Source organism: Centrocercus urophasianus, unplaced genomic scaffold (genome assembly GCF_019232065.1).
Source record: "Centrocercus urophasianus isolate 14NV4802_14NV808 unplaced genomic scaffold, USGS_Curo_1.0 seq_22, whole genome shotgun sequence".
NCBI classification, from domain to species: domain Eukaryota; kingdom Metazoa; phylum Chordata; class Aves; order Galliformes; family Phasianidae; genus Centrocercus; species Centrocercus urophasianus.
Genome location: NW_024884778.1, coordinates 9,302,855 through 9,320,878, shown reverse-complemented (window position 1 = coordinate 9,320,878; position 18,024 = coordinate 9,302,855). Strand labels below are relative to the sequence as shown.

The window sequence follows — 18,024 nt, the reverse complement described above, 5'->3', positions numbered from 1 at the left end:
ACGCACCGGGGGCGCGGCGTGCGGGCGGGCAGCGGCTGCGAGCGCTCCGTCATCGGCATTGTCACGGCCCTTCCCGTTCCCGGCAGGCGCAGGGTTGGGACTGTATCTGAAGAGCTCCCAGACACGCTCGAGAAACGGGCCCTGCAGGGAAAAGCCCGGGGATCCAGGAAGGGTCCTGCTGCCCCCTGGCCCCGTGGCTGATGGCAGCAGGAAAAGTGAAACAGCAAGTTGAGAACAAACGGTATTTATTTTCCATCTTTTTTCCACCCTTGTTCTGGCATTTAAGGGTTCGTTTCAAGTTTCCTGTGCAAAAGCCTTCCTCCCGTACAATCAACAGCAAAACGCCCGCTGAATTGGTTTCACCCCCCTCCCATACCAAATCAACGTCAGCACTGTGATGGCAGCATCCATCACACTCAAGCACGTAAATCCCATTAAGCGCTGAAGGAACCGTACTCATGCACGTCTCCTGAATCACGCAGCTTGTATTTCCAGAACAATTGAGGATATTAAATCATACCTCAGTATCACAGCAACACTATACCCTGCTGAAGTCCATTGGATGCCAAACTGCACTAAAGAGCTCCGAATGACAAAGCAGTGCCCCGGGCCCGTGGCTCAATCAGGACACACCAATGGGGGCTGAATGCTTTTGTAAGTGACAGTAACGAAACCCCACAGCTGCTGGGTGCATCACAGGGCAAATGGCACTGCTGTAACCACGAGGCTTAAATTTCAGCTCACTTGGTATAATTTTATGTCTTCCTTTTGCAGCCTTGAGAGTGGTCAGAAGACAGCGTTTTCCAATGGGAAATAAGAGAGGAAGGGACACGGATATAAACCCCACAAGCTTGCCATGCCATTTTTAGAACTGTAAGATGTATTCTGCTATCACTTTACCACTGAGCTTCAAGAAAAATATCTACAGAGCAAGCAGGATGCCTCCTGGGAAGTGACAGACATGGGCATGCTGGTGATGGGATGCCATGAGGGATCTCCCACCTGAGTCCAACCACAGGAGCTCCCAACACGGTGTCAGCCCCTGTCTCAGGCACAAGAGGAGACACAACCACGTCCTGTCCCCAGTTCCCAGTGTACCACCTGGGTATATCTCTAAGAACATCACGCTTTCCCTGAAGCCCAGCAGCACTGTTTAGATATGTCCCCGCCTTTGACGCAAGGGAACGGCTGCTGGACCTTGATTGCAAACAGAGCCCCTGTGACCTGGGAGCCCCTGAGCTTCCAGATAGGACAGCTCAGCTGCTCACTGCTGTTTGGGAAATGCTCAGCAGCACAAAGCTGAGCAACTTCATGCTTAAATAATTTCCTTCCCCACTGACCTGTGTTTATGTGTGCTACTATGTTCTCCCATAAAAGTGCAGGAAGAAACAGCAATGCCAAAGCACGAGGGAATTCATTGCATTCGTTCCTGTAAGCATTGTGGAGAGAAACAAAGACCTTCCCTCTGTAAAGAAAAAAAAAAATAAAAAAAAAAATAAAGTTTTCCTTCCACTCTTCCATATCTCCTCGCTCCTGGACTTAATTTCTGACAGCAAATCCTTCAGCCAAGCAGAGGAGAATTCTACAGCTCTTTCTATTATTCTGTCCAGAGATTGCAGATAACCCCCAGTCACATACCTGGTAACTATGAGGCTGTACAAGTGCTCTTGCCACCACCGGGCTGCACAAAAGCTGCTGGTAGCTGCTCCACATCTCCCTGGGCTGCAGACCCATCATGACCATGCTCATGGACACCTTACAGCTGCAGTGCAAGGATGCAGGAAGAAATATTCAAAATCTAACTTTTCTCTTTTGTAAGACAGTGTGAGGTAGTAGGGCTTGAAGTATAATTTGGAAGTGTATGGGCAGAGCCCAACCCACCCCCACTGACCACATCCCTCAGTGCCACATATCCAGAGTTCTTGAACATCTCCAGGGACGGTGACTCCAGCACTCCCTGTGCAGCAGTGCCAGTGCATCACCACTCTTTCTGAGAAGAAATTGTTCCTAATATCCGATCTGAACCTCCCCTGTAGCAACTTGAGGCCATTGCCTCCCATCCTATCAACTGTTCCCCAGCAGCAGTCTGATCCCCACCTCACCACAGCCTCCTTTCAAGCAGTTACAGAGGGCAATAAGGTCTCCTCTGAGCCTCCTCTTCTCCAGACCACACTATTCCAGTTCTCTCAGCCCCATCCCATAAGACTTGTGTTCCAGATTCCTCACAGCTCTATTGCCCTTCTCTGGACAAGACATTCATATTGCACGAGGCCCTTTTACTCCCAATCTGCCATCAGATGGCAGCAACTGAACGTGGAATGAGAACTCACCGCTCTGCTGGCACGGAGATTTCACGCTTTTCACTTGTAGGTCAATGGCCCAGGTCAGAAAGGGCCAGAGACCTCCACAGTCCAACAGCTGCTCAGCCTCTCTGAGAGCAATTTGCAGGTTCCCACTTCCTACCTTATGGACGCATCTGGTCTCATCACTGGCACTGATTGGCACCTCCACCTGAAACACCGACAGAAAGGCAAAAGATGCTCCTAAAAGACTGAATTCCCCTACTTGTGCTTAAGGTGATACAACAAAGGGGAGTGTTTATCTCCATGCACAAGACTACTCTCCGCAACAGAGCCAGAACGCATTGGCTTCATTCCCTCTGCAAGCGAATAAATGCTGAAAATGATCTCATTCTGGACAGGAGGGTGACAGTTGGGGTTTTTCAGCAGATCAAATTAATTGCTTATTAATTGAGGATATGATATCCAGATAGACTAAGGATGGCGCAACCAAATCCTGTCAAACATGTTGTAACACACGTGTTATTTACAGCCTCTGTAACCGCAGGGACAAACTCTGTCCAGAGCTGCCTTACAAGGTGACCTAATTTGGGAAAGAAAACAGATAGAGAATTTTCTCACAGTAGAAGATACCTCTCTGTGACTCTTTCCCTTAAATTTTTAAGCCCTGTGAGGGACTGGAACAACTGATACTCTCCAGAGAAACACATGAGATAAGAAACGAGCCCAGCAAGCATGTGATTGTGATATAGTTCAAGCTTGCGTGTGTATCACTCAGCTCGTCTGTTAAGACTGGAGAAGCATGTCACTACGAAAATCCCTCTGGGCAGCTGGGCACCTCTCCAGTGCTCCGATTTCCCTTGCTGCTAATGAATCAGCCTCTTTTCAGCTAACTTACCTCCAAAGCCTGTTTTGTTGGAAACCGAGGGAGCCTAGGGAGCAGGGCTCTCTCCATGCATAACAATGACCTATTTTAGATACTTCTCCTCACACGGTCATGGAGAAGGAGCAGCAAGAGAGCGCTTCTATCCAAGAGGCATTTCCTGGAATATGTCCTAGACAATGTCGGCCCATTTCCATTTTGAGACCTGACATTTTGTGGTGCCAATGCCTGCACACAACAGAAGATGCCAGTGAGAGTCAGGGATGGGATCCTGCTGCCTCATTCCAAGGACATACACACAGGCTCTCTGCACGCGTTACTGTTCTCACAAACAGCCCTTACTGTGGAAGCTGATAACACTAAATGGGAACTCCTGCTACAGAATGGCAAAGGAGAGCAGGGGAATGTTTTCCACCTCTAGGCATGTTTACATTGCTTGGCTTTCTCAGCTGTCACGAGCAGTACAGCATGAGAACCAGAAACATGTATCACTGAATTCATTCTTTCCAAAGCCCTCTGTTGCCCAATGGTTTCCCCAGGCTGAATTAGCTGTGCAGCTCCGCATGACACTGCAGGAAAGATGCACCTCGTGCCCCAGAAGAAATGCTTGGAAAGAGGAAATAGATCACGTGTCATCTCATCTTTAAGAGGAGGGCAATTGCCTGAGCCAGAGAAGAAGCAAAACTTTTTTTTTCCCCCTCACAGATAGCATCCTGAGACAAAACCAAAAGAAAAATCAAACTACAATGCAGTCATTGCATACTATATTTTAACCCAAACATCACATGCAGCTCAGATCCCAGGCTAGAACCCAGTGCTTTCAGTTCATTTTTGGCTGATCCCTTGCAAGGCCAGAAGGGAACAACGTCCAGTGTGACTCAAAGGACACAGTGCACCTTTGGGTTGAACAGCAGCATTTTTGTTGCAAAAGCACTCACCCTACATTAAAACAGGCAGTAGTAGAAGAATCAGCCACTGTGCACTTCTTTATGAGGCTGAATTTGTCTGCCTTCAACTTCCAGCTCACTGATGTACTTATATCCTTATGACTACCCAAGCTCACTTTCAAACTAGCACTTCTCTTGCATCTCTCACTATTAGGCAGGCAGATAAGCTTCTGTTTACTCACGTGCCTCTCCTCAATCTCACCCCAATTAACTAACATCTTTCTAGTCTGCTACTGAGTGGAGCTCAATACTGGCCAGCAGCACTGAATCCAGACAAAACCAAACCTTTCTGTGACAGCAGAAGATTTTGTCCATCAATCCAGTGATCCAGACCTCTAGAGGCTGGCATATCATTCCATGAGGTTTCCTAACTAAAATGCTGTGTGGCATCTTTCATGAGTCTCCTGCATTATTCTGACCTACAATACTTAATCAGCTCTTAAATGCTGATGGATAAAACAACTTTCTTCCTGCTTCTTCTCCTCACACGGTCTTTACTGTTTACTGTTCTTCTCCTGCAGGATTTCTGACTTTCATTCTCACTCCGTTTCTCACTGCCACTGCCAGCTAAACAAGTAAGAGGGAGAAAAAAAAGAGAAGTTGGGGTGTTCCTAGCCACCAAAAGGTAGCTACTCAAATTTATTAATGGTGACAGCACATACGCCATGTTCAACTAACAATTTTAAGCATTAAATAGGAAGCATTCTTCCTGACCCTTGAAAACACATAGGATATTATGATGAATGATCACCATAGCATAATTGCACCTATGCCAGGAAACAAGACAGCTGTATTTGTGCTAAGCATACATCAGTTTCCTATAGTGTACACGAGAACACAAGGCAAAAGCTGGCAGTATTCAGTCTTGCTTGGTTCATAGTGACTACTTCAAGGCAACCTGCAGAGCCATTCAAGACCATGTAGAATGCAAAGTGACTTGATGCAAGACAGTCCTGTGACTGGTACATCTCATCTCTGATTTCTTGTGCCTTGTGTGCAAAGGAGATGGCAGTAGGAAATCTTCCTGCTAGGATGGAACAGCTCTACAAGTAGGTAATGGAAGCACTGTTTCTACCATTCAGTTCTGCCTGGGAACGATTTTTTAAAGTAAGACAGCAATCCTTTTACCAAATCTTTTTTATTTGTAGCTGTTACAATAAGCCATCCTTCAAAACACTCAGTCCCAAAGAACGTTGGGCACTGTTAAATACATCTAGAGACCTATCATTGCTCCCAAGAAAAAGGAACAAAGCTCACATCCCTTCCCTGCAGAAAAATGCCTCTTACTTAAGAGGAATTAAATCTAGATGGCTATTCCTTAGGGCACAGCTGTGCTGTAGAGATTTTGAGTGACTCACAAATGAACATGTTGAAATCTCTCTCTGGTTTGTTAGGATATTTCCTCAGGCAACCATTTCATTCTTGCTTTTTTCCAGTCTGTGTTCTGAACTGTTGCATTTGACTTCTTAGCCACGTGCTGCTGCAAATAGTAGCTAATATTCCCATCCTGGTTTCGGCTGGAATAGAGTTAATTTTCTTCCATAGTGGCTGGTTTGATGCTGTGTGGATATAGGAGAAGAACAATGTTGATTTACCTCCAAGCAGTATTGTTTGATAAAATGGAGTATGCGCACAAACCGATTTGGTGGGTCTGAATGGCAGAGGAAATTAGTCAAGGGATGAAGAAACTCTTTCACTCTGAGGTTACCAATTATAGTTGTATTCAGAGAAGCAATAGCTAGGAGTCATTAGAAGCTAAGGATTGCGTGGTGTCATCTGGAATGAGTTGCTGGGCTCAGTCCAGCCCCTGCCTGACAGGTGTTCCAGAGAGCACCATGAGAAATGGCCTCAGGCTTGGCCAAGTCAACAAGTCTTAGCAGAAAACAGGGGGCTTGAATGGGATTATGAGGATTAAGCAGAGTCATTTGCTACCAAGAAGCAGCATTTAAAAAGGACAGTTATAGCCACAGGCTTTCAAGGGCACCTTTTCAACATTGTTATCTAAGAAGGCAGGTATGGTTTTGTGTACCATGTCTCACCACATTCTAAACATGCATACAAACTGCACAATTATTATGCAAACGCATTTTAATCCTCAAACATCCCAGTGTAAAACTCCCATAAGGCAGTATTTGGGCCTTTAGAGGCACGAAACTCAACCCAGTTCCATGGATTTGGGGACAGACTTAATAGAAGAATCATAGAATGACTTTGGTTGGAAGGAACCCTAAAGATGATGTAGTGCTACTCCCCCTGCTGTGAGCTGGTTGTCAACCACCAGGTTAGGCTGCTCAGGGCCCCATCCAACCTGGCCTTCAAAATCTCCAGAGATGGAGCATCCACAGCCTCTCTGGCAACATGGCAGCACCTCACCTCCCCCTCAGTGAAAAACTTCCCCTTGATACCTAATCTAAATCTCTCCTCCATTAGTTAAAACCATTTCCTCTTGTCTGATCATTTTGTACTTCTCCAGGCAGGGATGGTCACCCTGAAAGCACCCTCAAATACAGCAGTTTTTGCTCAGCCAGCCCTTGGTCACCCAGAGAGCAACACATTACCATTGCTGTATTGTTATGGATTACTGCTTAAGAGCAGAATCTGTGAGTTGGGTAATAAGGAAGGCATATTAGTAGTGTATGAATAATAGAACAATACTGTGATGCCTTCCATCTAATTTACAGGCTTCCTCAAATAGATTATTTGTTAAGTAGTGCTTTGAAACTTAAAAAAAAAAAAAGTGTTATGTCAACATCCTGCTCCTGCTGTCATTAGGCACACAAAAAAGCAGCTTTTGGATCCAGACCATCTCCATCAAACCACAGGATGCTTCAAATCCCAGGTTTTCACTTCTCCCCACCAATTACCATGTGCTCCTTTCCTCCCCTATGCAGCACAGGACAAACCTGCTGACCTGCAGACTCTTGCTTAGCACCATTCATTTGTGTGTGCCCAAATCTGACACTCTCCTCACTATGAAAACCTCCAGCAACAACTTTTTTTCCAGCACTTCCACTTCTATTTCAGTGGTGACTTCTTCTCCTACACATCACATACCAATATCCTTCTCTTTCCTTCCCCCATCAGTGCTAATTTCCTGCACGGAAGCAGTCCCTGCAGGCCCAGCACAGCTCAGCAGCCCTGCTTGCAGCTTGGCACATCACTTGCAGGAAGATAGGAGTGAGGGGAAAGCTCACATCCCTGCTTTGAGCTGCAGTGTTCTTGCAACATGGGAAACAGGCTTACAGTTGCCTGCCACAGCTCTGCACCAGAGACCGATCAGGTTCATTTGGGGCCATGCCAGGTTCTCCTAAAAAAAGGAGTATTTATTTATAACAGACCGGTGAGATGGAAAACTGACTTCTATATTTAATAGAAAGTGCTCCCAGCAGATTAACCCTGGCAGTATAGGGCATTGGGATTCATTGGGTTCTTTTTGAGTATGTGCTACTATACTTATCCTCTTTCTAGGTCTAATTCTCCACAGAGCCAGCGTGTGATAGCACTATTTACTCTTCAGAGGGCAGCTAGTTTATTTTCAGCCTCTCAAACCAACCAGGCTAAGAACTGCATTGGAAGAAAGAAAGGCAGGAACTTTCTAGGGTTTAGTTGTTGTTGTTGTTTTGAGTTTCTTAATTTTGGAAAATAAAACTACTCTCAAATGCACCCTTGATGCTATGTGCTATAGCCTTAGATATCGTATGACCTAGGGCAATTCAGAAAGACCACTCCTCTTGTGATGCCAAACTGATGGGCACATTCCCACATAAGTGACAAGATTGGAATTGTAAAGGTTGGTAACGATCACTAAGATCATGGAGTCCAACCCCTCCCCACCCCCACCGTGCCCACTGACATCCCTCAGTGCCACATCTCCACAGTTCTTGAACATCTCCAGGGACGGCGACTCCACCAATCCCAGTGCAGCCTGTGCCAGTGCATCACCACTGTTTCTGAGAAGAAGTTTTTCCTAATATCCAACCTGAACATCCCAGGCATTAATTGAAGCCATTACTTCTCATCTTATTACTGTTGCCAGGAAGATGCTGACCCCACCTTGCCACAGCCTCCTGTCATGGAGTTGTAGAGGGTGATAAGGTCTCTCCTGAGCCTCCTCTTCTCCAGACTGATCCACCCCCTTCCCTCAGCTGTTCCCATAAGACTTGTTAGAAACACCACATCAGATGGGCTGAGGAAATCACCCTTCCAAGTACAGTGGTTTGAGTATTTCCCATGACTGGAAAGTCACACTGTACAGCAACACAGTAGCTGTGATGCCCACATGTAGGTAACAGCTGGGTGCAGGCAGACACTTAACCTGTGCTTGTGGAGCTGCCCTTAAATGTAAAGCAGCATCTCCAGAATCAGACTCAAGAGCACAACAGAACAAAAATGCTACAAGAGGATGGCCATCACACATAGGTGCAGATTGAAGGAATAAAGCTTGGCATGCTGCTGATATCCCAGTTCCAGCATGGGTAATTTACATTCTTCAAATCTGCATTTCCACTCCTGCTTCAAAGTTATGCAGAGCTTGATCTCTACCTTGTTATGAACTGCTGTGCCAGGCTGGAGAAAGCACTGCTGTAACATTCAGTCCCAAACATGGGTACATTCCAGAAGCAGGGGACACTATTTCTGTGCATTTCCTTCTAGGCAGACCAGTTGGGCTTGTTTTGAGCCTAACTTTCTATTTGTGAAGGACTTCGGGGACCCTACCCTTTACAACTCGGGTTGCATTTCCCTTGTGGTATGTTTAATGAAACTGAGACATGAGGACTTTTAACTAGCTTATGCAGCACCACAGAGATGCCAACAGGGCACTCCAAGCAGAATACCCACTGTCCTTAATGCTGTAACCATGAGATTATATCAACTTCTACCTCTCCCTGATCTCTTCTTGTCTAAGTTCTTCTCCCTAATAATGAGGAGCCCCTTCCCAGCCTCAGACTTCAAGCATTTGTGTTCACCTCCATGCAAGGAGGTCTTGTCCTGACATAGCAACTCCAGGCTCTCCAGCAAACTCACTTAGAAATCTGAGTACATCCAACTGTTTGTGTGTGTGTATATATTTTCTAGTGTCACACGCTCTCTTAAGCACAGATACATATAAATATATATATACACACGCATATAAATCATATTTCCTGGTAGGACATATACATATATACTCATACGGTGCTGAGAGGAACCATCAAACACCATGGCTTTTCAGGAATCTGCATGCTCAGTATTATCCAAAGCTCTGTGCCTCTGGCCATAAGCAGAACGATTTGCTTCCCTCTATTAGCAGTGAGTGGTTTATATTAGACTTTAAGCTCTGCTGATTCAGAAAGAATAAGTCACAGCACATGATATACTCTAAATAAATACTTCATCTGTTTATCAAAACCTTTGAAGGATGTTGGCACCCTCCAGATGCAGCATGGTCTTGCTGTTAAGAAAGCTTGGATAAGACAAGCCAATGCTTACATTTAGCTCTTGGCCACATGCTGCTGGTTTGAGCAGCGCTTCAGTTTCCTGTGTCGCTGTCTCCTCATTTATGCTACAGGGATAATTACACTTAACAACTGAGCATGGTCTAGGGTAAAGCTTTCTTAAGCACTTGGCTGAAAAAAGCTGCAGACACACAAGATGTTGAATTTATGGATTCTCATTCCATTAGTTGTTAGCTTCTGCCACAAATAGGACCAAAACAGCTTTGATGTCTTAAGGGAAGATCTATTTATGTACTTGCATGCTAAGCAGAAAATAGAGTCAGGCAAATAGGTTTCTCTGGTGGTCTTAGCTAATAACAGTAGCCCTCATGCATTTAATGCACCACTGGGCCAGAGGAGAGAGACATGTGAATGGACCCTGCCCTGCACTGCCTGGGAAGCCCGAGCTGGCAGCAAAGCCATTCAGAGTAACGAGAACCATAATAGGTATGCAGCCTTGCACTTTCCATATTTGTGAGCCTGCTTGGAGCCTGCAGCAGCAGCGTTAGTAGCGCATTACATCTTGTGATCCGCTCTGTAATAACACGCCTGAACAGACGGTGACATTAAGGCTGAGGGAAACGTTCTACGGCGCGCAGGCAGGAATGAAGGTAATAATTTAATGAGCTTTTGAGGAATTTGCACCCTCCCAGAAGATTCTGGCCATGAATGAGCATTAAAACAACTTCCTTCCCATCTATAACACCAGGGGACTATCACTCTAACTGAACAAATACCAGGTCACAAGGCTAAAAATAAATAATACTAGTCTTGTAGAGCTGCAAAAGAGATCTTGCTGCAGTTCTTCCTATCTTTCAAATCACTTTATAATTCAATACATTCTCTTAACCTGAACTGAGAAAGCCCTTCAGAAGTCCTTTGCAGTTTGTCCAAGCAGAATAGCATAAAAGCAGCAAAAGGCTCCAGACTTTCTTCCCCGAACAGAGCATCTCTCCAAAACACTTCTAATATTGGAGGCAGCCATCAAGTCTGACAAAAAAAAAAAAATCTAGCTATGTGCTCAAACGTACTACAATCCTCTCTTCTCTCTTGAACCCCCTTAACATGTTTCAGATTTTTTTGGCTTATTTTGTTGCCCCTCAATATAATAATAATCTACATTGAAATGCTGACAAGCATTCAGAAAGATAAAGGAAATTTTACTTGAGCTCACAAAGAGCTTTCAAACTACGGAATAATGAAGTTCAGGCCAGCATACTTCCAAGAATAGATCTTTGGAAGCATAAACTTCTACTTGCACATCACTACAACAAAGGATAGAATCACAGTATCATTAAGGTAGGAAAAAGACCTCTAAGGTCATCTAGTCCAACTGTCCATCTACCACCAATATTGCCCACTAAGCTGTGTTCCTCAGTGCCACATCTCCATGTTTCTTAACACCTCCAGGGACAGTGACTTGACCTCCCTGGGCAGCCTGTGCCAGTGCATTGCCACATGAATGAAATCACTTTCACACTCAACAATTTGCCAACTATGATAAATATTCATTGGAATCACCAAGGTTGGAAAAGACCTCCAAGATCATCCCCTCCAGCCATCCACCCACCACCAATATTTTCCACTAAACCATGCCCTTATATTGACTAGTTATCTTCCAAAACTAACAAACTACCAATACTTGGAGATGCACTTCAATCATTTTATGAATTACACTTGCTGTATTCTCATTCTCATGCACCCAGTTGAGTTGCTCTGTTTTTGAGCCACTGCACATCAGCTCAGCTTCGTAAGACTTTGCCTTTCACAGATAAGAGGGAAAAATGTGGGATGTTAGCACATTAAGCCAGTATAACTTGACCAATGTCTAAAGCCCCACACTGAATGTCAGAATTGAAGTGGGCTGGATGCAACTTGCTGAGCATCAGTCAGTTAGGGGAGTCAAGCATCTTCAGGGGATAATTCATTCCATGCATCTTAAACACTTCTGATCAGAAGGGACCCAGCTGAAAAGCTACAGGGATAAGTGTCCTTCAGAGAATACAACTCATCACAAGTTTCTAGGTATTCTGGGCTAACATGCTAAATCATTTGCAGCAACAGCAACCCATAATGGGGACACATGCCACAGAGAGAGACAGGGCAGATCATGTTTTTCCCATTGCCCGAGAAGAAGCCTCAGGCTAAGATTATCTGAAGAGAGCATTTTTATTTAGCTGCTTCCACTTGGAAATCTTCAGAGTCAAGCTTCAGATTACTCACTTCCTGCCCAGCCTTAAGTTCAAGTTGTAAATACAATCCTATCTCAAACCTCAAGCTTGCACCCCTGGCTCTAAGTCTAGTTACTGGCATAAAGCCTCACTGCAACGAGTGGGGATTTGCCCCCAAGATGATCCCACTTGGAGTTTTATTCATTCCATGATAATGATTTGCTAAACTTGGAACTTAATTGCAGATCGGTATCCAAACAACACCCATGCCTGGGGTGGTTGGAGCTGGGGTTTCACTGCTGGCCCATCTCCATGGAACTGAAAGCCAGAATGAGGATGACAACAATTAAATATTCAGCACTTTACCTTCAAAGCAGTAGGTGGATGTCTCAGTGGCTCTCTCAATGGCACAACACAAACCATTCATCAACTAATCATGCAAAAACCTTGTAAGCTACAAAGATAGACAATGGGGTTGACAGGTATATTTGTATTTATCTTGCCCCAAAGACTTCATCATTGCAAGATCCGTAAGCTACATTAGTAATAACAATAAAAGCTTTTTATAAAGGGGTATTGTTATGACCTAGAGGCAAGTTGGTGGAGAGATACAAATGGATACTCCTAAAGACAGCACATTTTTACCTTGCAGATGGCTTTCTGAGAAACTCCAGTGCCTTTCTTCCTTTCTGCAAGGGATGTGGCTGTAAACATCCTCACCAGCTGCACTGCCTTCTCAGCTGTTTGAGATATTTGCTCTGTGGCACAGAGGTAATTGAATGTGAGGCCTTTAAAGGTCAAGCACACTCCCAGTAGATGAGCTATCAGAAAAGCCACACTTCCAAGCTATCTGAGGGAGGAATGAATGCTCTGCAAAGCCAGTGGGCCATGAACATAGGCACTGCGGGAGCCATGCTTTAGTTGTTTCAGATCTGAAGTTTCTTGCCTAGAGCATCACAGTGGGTGAATGGAGAAATACAGAACAAGCATCTAAGAGTACAAGAGATGCCTAGAGAAGGATGTTTGCTCTCCTTGGCTCAGGAAGGGGAAGTTTACCTGTTGCACACTCCTACAGTTCTAAGGAGTTGAAGTTGCTGCGTGCCAGAGAGCTTTGGCTTTCATTCTCAGTGTGTTGAGGACATTCACTGTTTTGCAGGAATAGATCCCTGGCAGGGTCAGGCTCTGCAGCATTTGATGTCCAGTTCTCCCTTTGCTTTTAAGCTCTAAGGAAGTCATATTTCGCTTGTTCCACAAAGACATTTCAGAAATGCTGTGCTGGTGGCTGAGGCACTAAGAAGCATGAAATAAGGCTCTTACAAGCGGTAACTCAATTCCATCTTCATCAGTAACAGGAAATTAATGGCTAATGATATCCTACCCAACTGTAATTATGTATTAAGTATAACAATGAATGAAATAGAGAAACATGAGTGGTTCCTTATCAGAGTTACCAAATTACTCAGTTCTCTTGGTTTACAAAGTACCTGATGAGCAACCTTAAGAAAAAACCCCCATAACAAGATATTTCTACATTTTACTGCTTATGCAGATATCCCAGGAAAGGCAGCATGTTTTCCCAAGAAGTTCAGAAGTACATTTGAAGCCCAATTTATCCTTCGCAACTGAATCAGCTGCTTGGACCAGCAGCTAAAATATTTTGTCATTATCAGAGGGTAAAAAACCTGAAGCTTGGCACTAAGGTTGGCTAACAGAAGGGAAATTTCCTGTTCTTGCACTGTCAGCATAAGTGAGATTTAAAGAGAGTGCATATTTTAAGCTCATATTAAACTTCATCAGCATTTAAATGATCAGCTGTTGGCACAAACAATTCATAGGATGAACTGACTGGCCAGATAATGAACACTACTTAAAACTCACTGAATGCATATGAAGTTTGTAGAACATTAAGTCAGTGTAGCATCCTCCTGCTGTCATAGAATCACAGCATCATTAAGGTTGGAAAGATCAGTAAAAGTCATCTAGTCCAGTCATATCACCCCATGCCTGTGATCACTCTAGACATGCCTCCATACAGCTTCATACTCCACTGAGACCATCCAGCCTGTTTACCTCCTCACCTATTCACAACTGCCTCCTGAAGGTCATACTGACAAGGTAGCATTGCTCTGCAGCCACAGTTAATAAGTCTATGAGCATTACAAGGAAATCTCTCTTTTTCTGGAGAAATTCAGAGGTTTGACATTTACCAGCAAATAGAACTGCCGGTTCCACCATGTGCCATGAAATATGGGAATCCCTTCTGAACAGAGACAGCAAATAAACACCTAACTTTCCACCACTGTTCTCCTAATAGCAAAATACAGCATTAAGCAAAACATAACTTGTTTTCCAGGACCAGCACTGTGGCCTAGAGTATGGCTTCACCTATCACCATCTCCAGGAATAGCTGGAAAACAACACAGTTAAAACACAGGCTGGGTCATAAGATGGTAAGAAAGGAACTGTGGGTGTTGGTCCAAGTTCTCAAATTCCAAACTGTGTAGACTAACTTGTAGCAACAGGAGAGCAGAGCCTTTCACTGTGTCCAGCCAGTACCTGTAACTCAACATCTCTTGATAGAGCCACTGCAGGAAACAGCCCATGTGAGCTTACACAAGTTGCTGCTTGCTGACACAAATTTCACATACCCTAGCTCTGCCGCTCACTTCAGGGGCTGGTTTATATCATTCTTCTCATGACTTTCTCATGCCTACAGACATACTTACTCTCCCATCCTTGTTTCACACTCACTCCTCCATTTCCTTCCACAATGCCTCACTGCCACCTTTTTTTTTTTTTTTTTAATTATTTTTTTAGCACCATCTGTCTAGTATGGACTTGTGTGTGTTTTGCCTCATCAAATTCTTTCAGTGAAGCAAGAGAAGGATTTTAGCAAGTCCAAAAATTAAAAACCTCAAGCTAATGATATAAAGAAGTGGTTCTTCCTTTCTGGCTGCTCCACGTTCAGAGGTTCCACTTGATATCCTCTGTCAATAGCATAGGAGGAAAAGAGAGAGGAGATAGGAGGGAACTTGTCTGGTGGCGAGGATTCAAACTCTAAATGCTTCCAGGGATGGAGGGGGGAGAATTATAAAAGATAAATATTCTGATGTCAGACCCATAGAGCATGTCAGCACAGCTCCACTGCCATCTGGCTGGCTTTACCTCTTCTACCAGGAAAGTCCTTCAAAGGACAGACCCACAGGATACCTATTCGAAATGCAGAGCCAGAAAGATCTCAACCACATTAAAATAAAATAAAATTTAAAAAAATATGAATGTTTGGTACCAATAGTACAACACGATTTGCGCTGGATGAGAATTTGCTAATGACAAGTTTAAAGATACGAAGACAAACCTCAAGAAAGGGAGTTCCAGAAGTAAGAACCAAGTGGACTTAAAGCCAGCTTATGAACTCCCTCAGCACCCTTTACTTAGGCAGCTGTCCAATTAGTGTCAATGGAAGTTTTGCCTGAGTAGCAACCAAGTAAAAATAGATCAGAATATCAGGGCTTGACCAAGAGCCTCTAATACACGGAAATAGAAAGACACACACACAAATGCTCAGAGAGGTTAAACCTCAGGAGTGATAATGAGCTTTGATTTTTTGTCAGCCACAAAAATGTCAACTATGCTCCCAGAACATTCCACAATGGAGCAATATTTATATTTGATCTCTACAACAGCTTCACGCTGCACGTTACATAAGCCAGTCATTCCCCATACAGTAATGGAAACAGACAGCACTTGCCACGGTTTATTTTTTGCATCAGGCATTCTTTGGCAGATACTTATGGGAAACAATATGGCAGCGGAATGGCATTAGACTTCCCCTGTGCAAACGCCAGGGAGGCTGTGAACAAGCAGTACAGGACTTTTGCTCTTTTTTTGGAACTGTTGCAGGAGCTAATGGCTCATCTTGTCCTCTCTGCATACCTAGAAGGACTTATGTGTTATAAGAGCAGATCCACTAACAGAACAAATTTGGTCCCGGTGCCCAGGAAACAACAATGCCAGCAGTGAGCCCCCCCTTTTTCCAATGCAGGAGGCTACCAAAGCTGTCACTCTGCTCCTGCAGCCCGTGGGGTAAAAACTACCCTTCCCACTAGTGCCACTATTTCCCTGGGGCTGCTACTAGAAAAGCATATAAATACAAGACGCTAAAAGATAACTTGCATCTGGAGTTGAAATGCCTCTACAGACCTGTTTTCAGCTTTGGCTTTTGACCTGCAACAGAAGCTGAACTATTCAGCAGCTTTGCTTGGGCTCAGCTTTGGTTATACCTATGCTTCATGTTGAGGTTTGGACAGGTTATTTTCTAGTGGTAGATATCCTAAAGAGGAGAAGACTGAATCACAAAGAACTTTGCTGTTGGAAGCCGTCTTTGCAGGTTTTATTGCCAGAAATCAGAAGAACAACATGCTTTAAATCTGCCTGTTCTCTATAGCTCACGGTAAGCTGCTTTTTTCAGTGCATAATTGCTTACAAACTCTGAAGGAATGCAAAGGCTGGAGTTTTACCAAGTCTTTAGCTCCCAGCAAACATGTATGATTATTTTTTGCATCCTTGACGGAAGGAACAGAGCAGACTGTACTCCAGGACTTTGTCACCTTAGGACATATGATAAACATTTGCATGTGTCACACTCACACCAGCCTATTAGCAGAGCAGGAAGAGTGAAGGCCGCAAGAGGAGAGATGCATTTCCACAACCCTCCAGCTGTCTGGAGAAGCACAGACTGACAGAGGTAAGCTGCATGGAGGACACAGGCCAAATCAGAAATAATCCATCATATGCCACGGTTCCCAGATTCCTCAGGATCTTTTCCAAGGAATCTGATGTCAGGTGTTGAGCATGTCAGCACAACTTGCACTTTGGTGATTTTCCATCTGTAGCTGCTGTTTCTGATATCACACACAGGTTCACCACTGACACGTATCAGTTTATGAACAGCTGGAGGAGTAGCTGCCAACCTTCCTTTTATGCTGGAATTTCTGTGCAGCCAAAATCCACACTGTACCACTAAAACATCATAAAGACAAGGAGAACAGCTCCACTGGTGTCCTGCTGCTCCGATGTGCTGTCAGCGGGCTGTGCACACCATGACAGCAGTTTTACCCTCTCCTAGTTTACTTCTAGATAAATCTAAAGGCACAAAGAACCTGCAGAGACTCTACAGGCCATGCTGCTGGTTATATGCCATAGTCAGTGCTTGAGGAATTGTACTCAGGAAGAAGCTATGGCTCAAGAGTCACACAGCCACTTTGCGAAATACCAAAGGATTAATGAGGGCTGTCAAGAAAGCAGCCAGAAAGGAATATTTGAAGTGCCTTTGAAAAAAAGAGTGGCTCAGAGTTGTCAATGTCCAGTTTGACCATCAAGATTGTAGACTTTGGAGAAAGAACTAACAGAGTGTCCAAAGGATCGTAGAGTCGTTAAGGTTGGAAAAACTACAAAGATCATCTCATCCAGCCAACTTATTACCACCATACCAGGATGGAAACAACATCCATCACACTAGCCATGTTCATTGGCATGGAGAGTAGAGTCTTGTGTGAATTAATTCTGCTTATCCTCTCCACCATCTTACCTCTGCCACCAGCCTCCCCGTATGGCAGCAAATTCTCCTGGAAGATCCATCTGGTATCAGATCTTGGAAGTAACAAAAGCCCCAAACCCACAGAGTAGGGACAGCATTTGTCTTCTGCCCCAGCTGTGGTCATCAGTCTGGTCCTCCTCATTTTTCCAGGGCAGGTGCCATATACCTGCAGATCTGCCATGGTACTACCCACTGCTGCCAGTCAGCCCTATCCAGATACCTGAAGGGGGAAAAGAAGCCAAAGCATACCTCTGCCCTGCCTGGATTACTCTCAGTCCATGCACACACACTTCACCATCACTATTCCACTTATTCTTCTTCACCACCTTCATCATTTCTATCTATTCATAACCACGTTAAACATTTATACTAGTTTTGAGGAGAAAAGGAACCACGCCAAGGAGGTGGTTAGAAGTTAACTGTGTTGGTGCAGTTAGAATTACTTTTGAAAGCAGCATGTCCTCACAAAAAAATAGCATTAACAACTAGCCAGCTTCATCTCACCTCCGTTTCCCATATGGTTGGAGCTACAGAACCACAAACCTTACAAGAGGTGGAAAGATGCAACTCTTCCATGTTCAGAAGTAAAACACACACAGTAAGCTCAATAGCCTCTGAATAATATGCCAAAAGGTACCCAACAAATGCCA

The 18,024-nt window shown here is 44.4% G+C and overlaps 1 long non-coding RNA gene across 1 annotated transcript in view; it reads right to left on the bottom strand.

Moving 5' to 3' along the window:
- Positions 1-47: 47 nt before the first annotated feature.
- LOC122162769 overlaps positions 48-18,024 on the bottom strand; it is a 62,341-nt gene continuing 44,364 nt past the window's right edge. Inside the window, exons 3-6 of the long non-coding RNA XR_006169693.1 lie at positions 2,331-2,511; positions 1,639-1,762; positions 1,341-1,465; positions 48-141 (exon numbers count right to left, since the gene is read on the bottom strand). This is a non-coding gene — a long non-coding RNA (uncharacterized LOC122162769). The remainder of the gene's footprint in view (positions 142-1,340; positions 1,466-1,638; positions 1,763-2,330; positions 2,512-18,024) is intronic.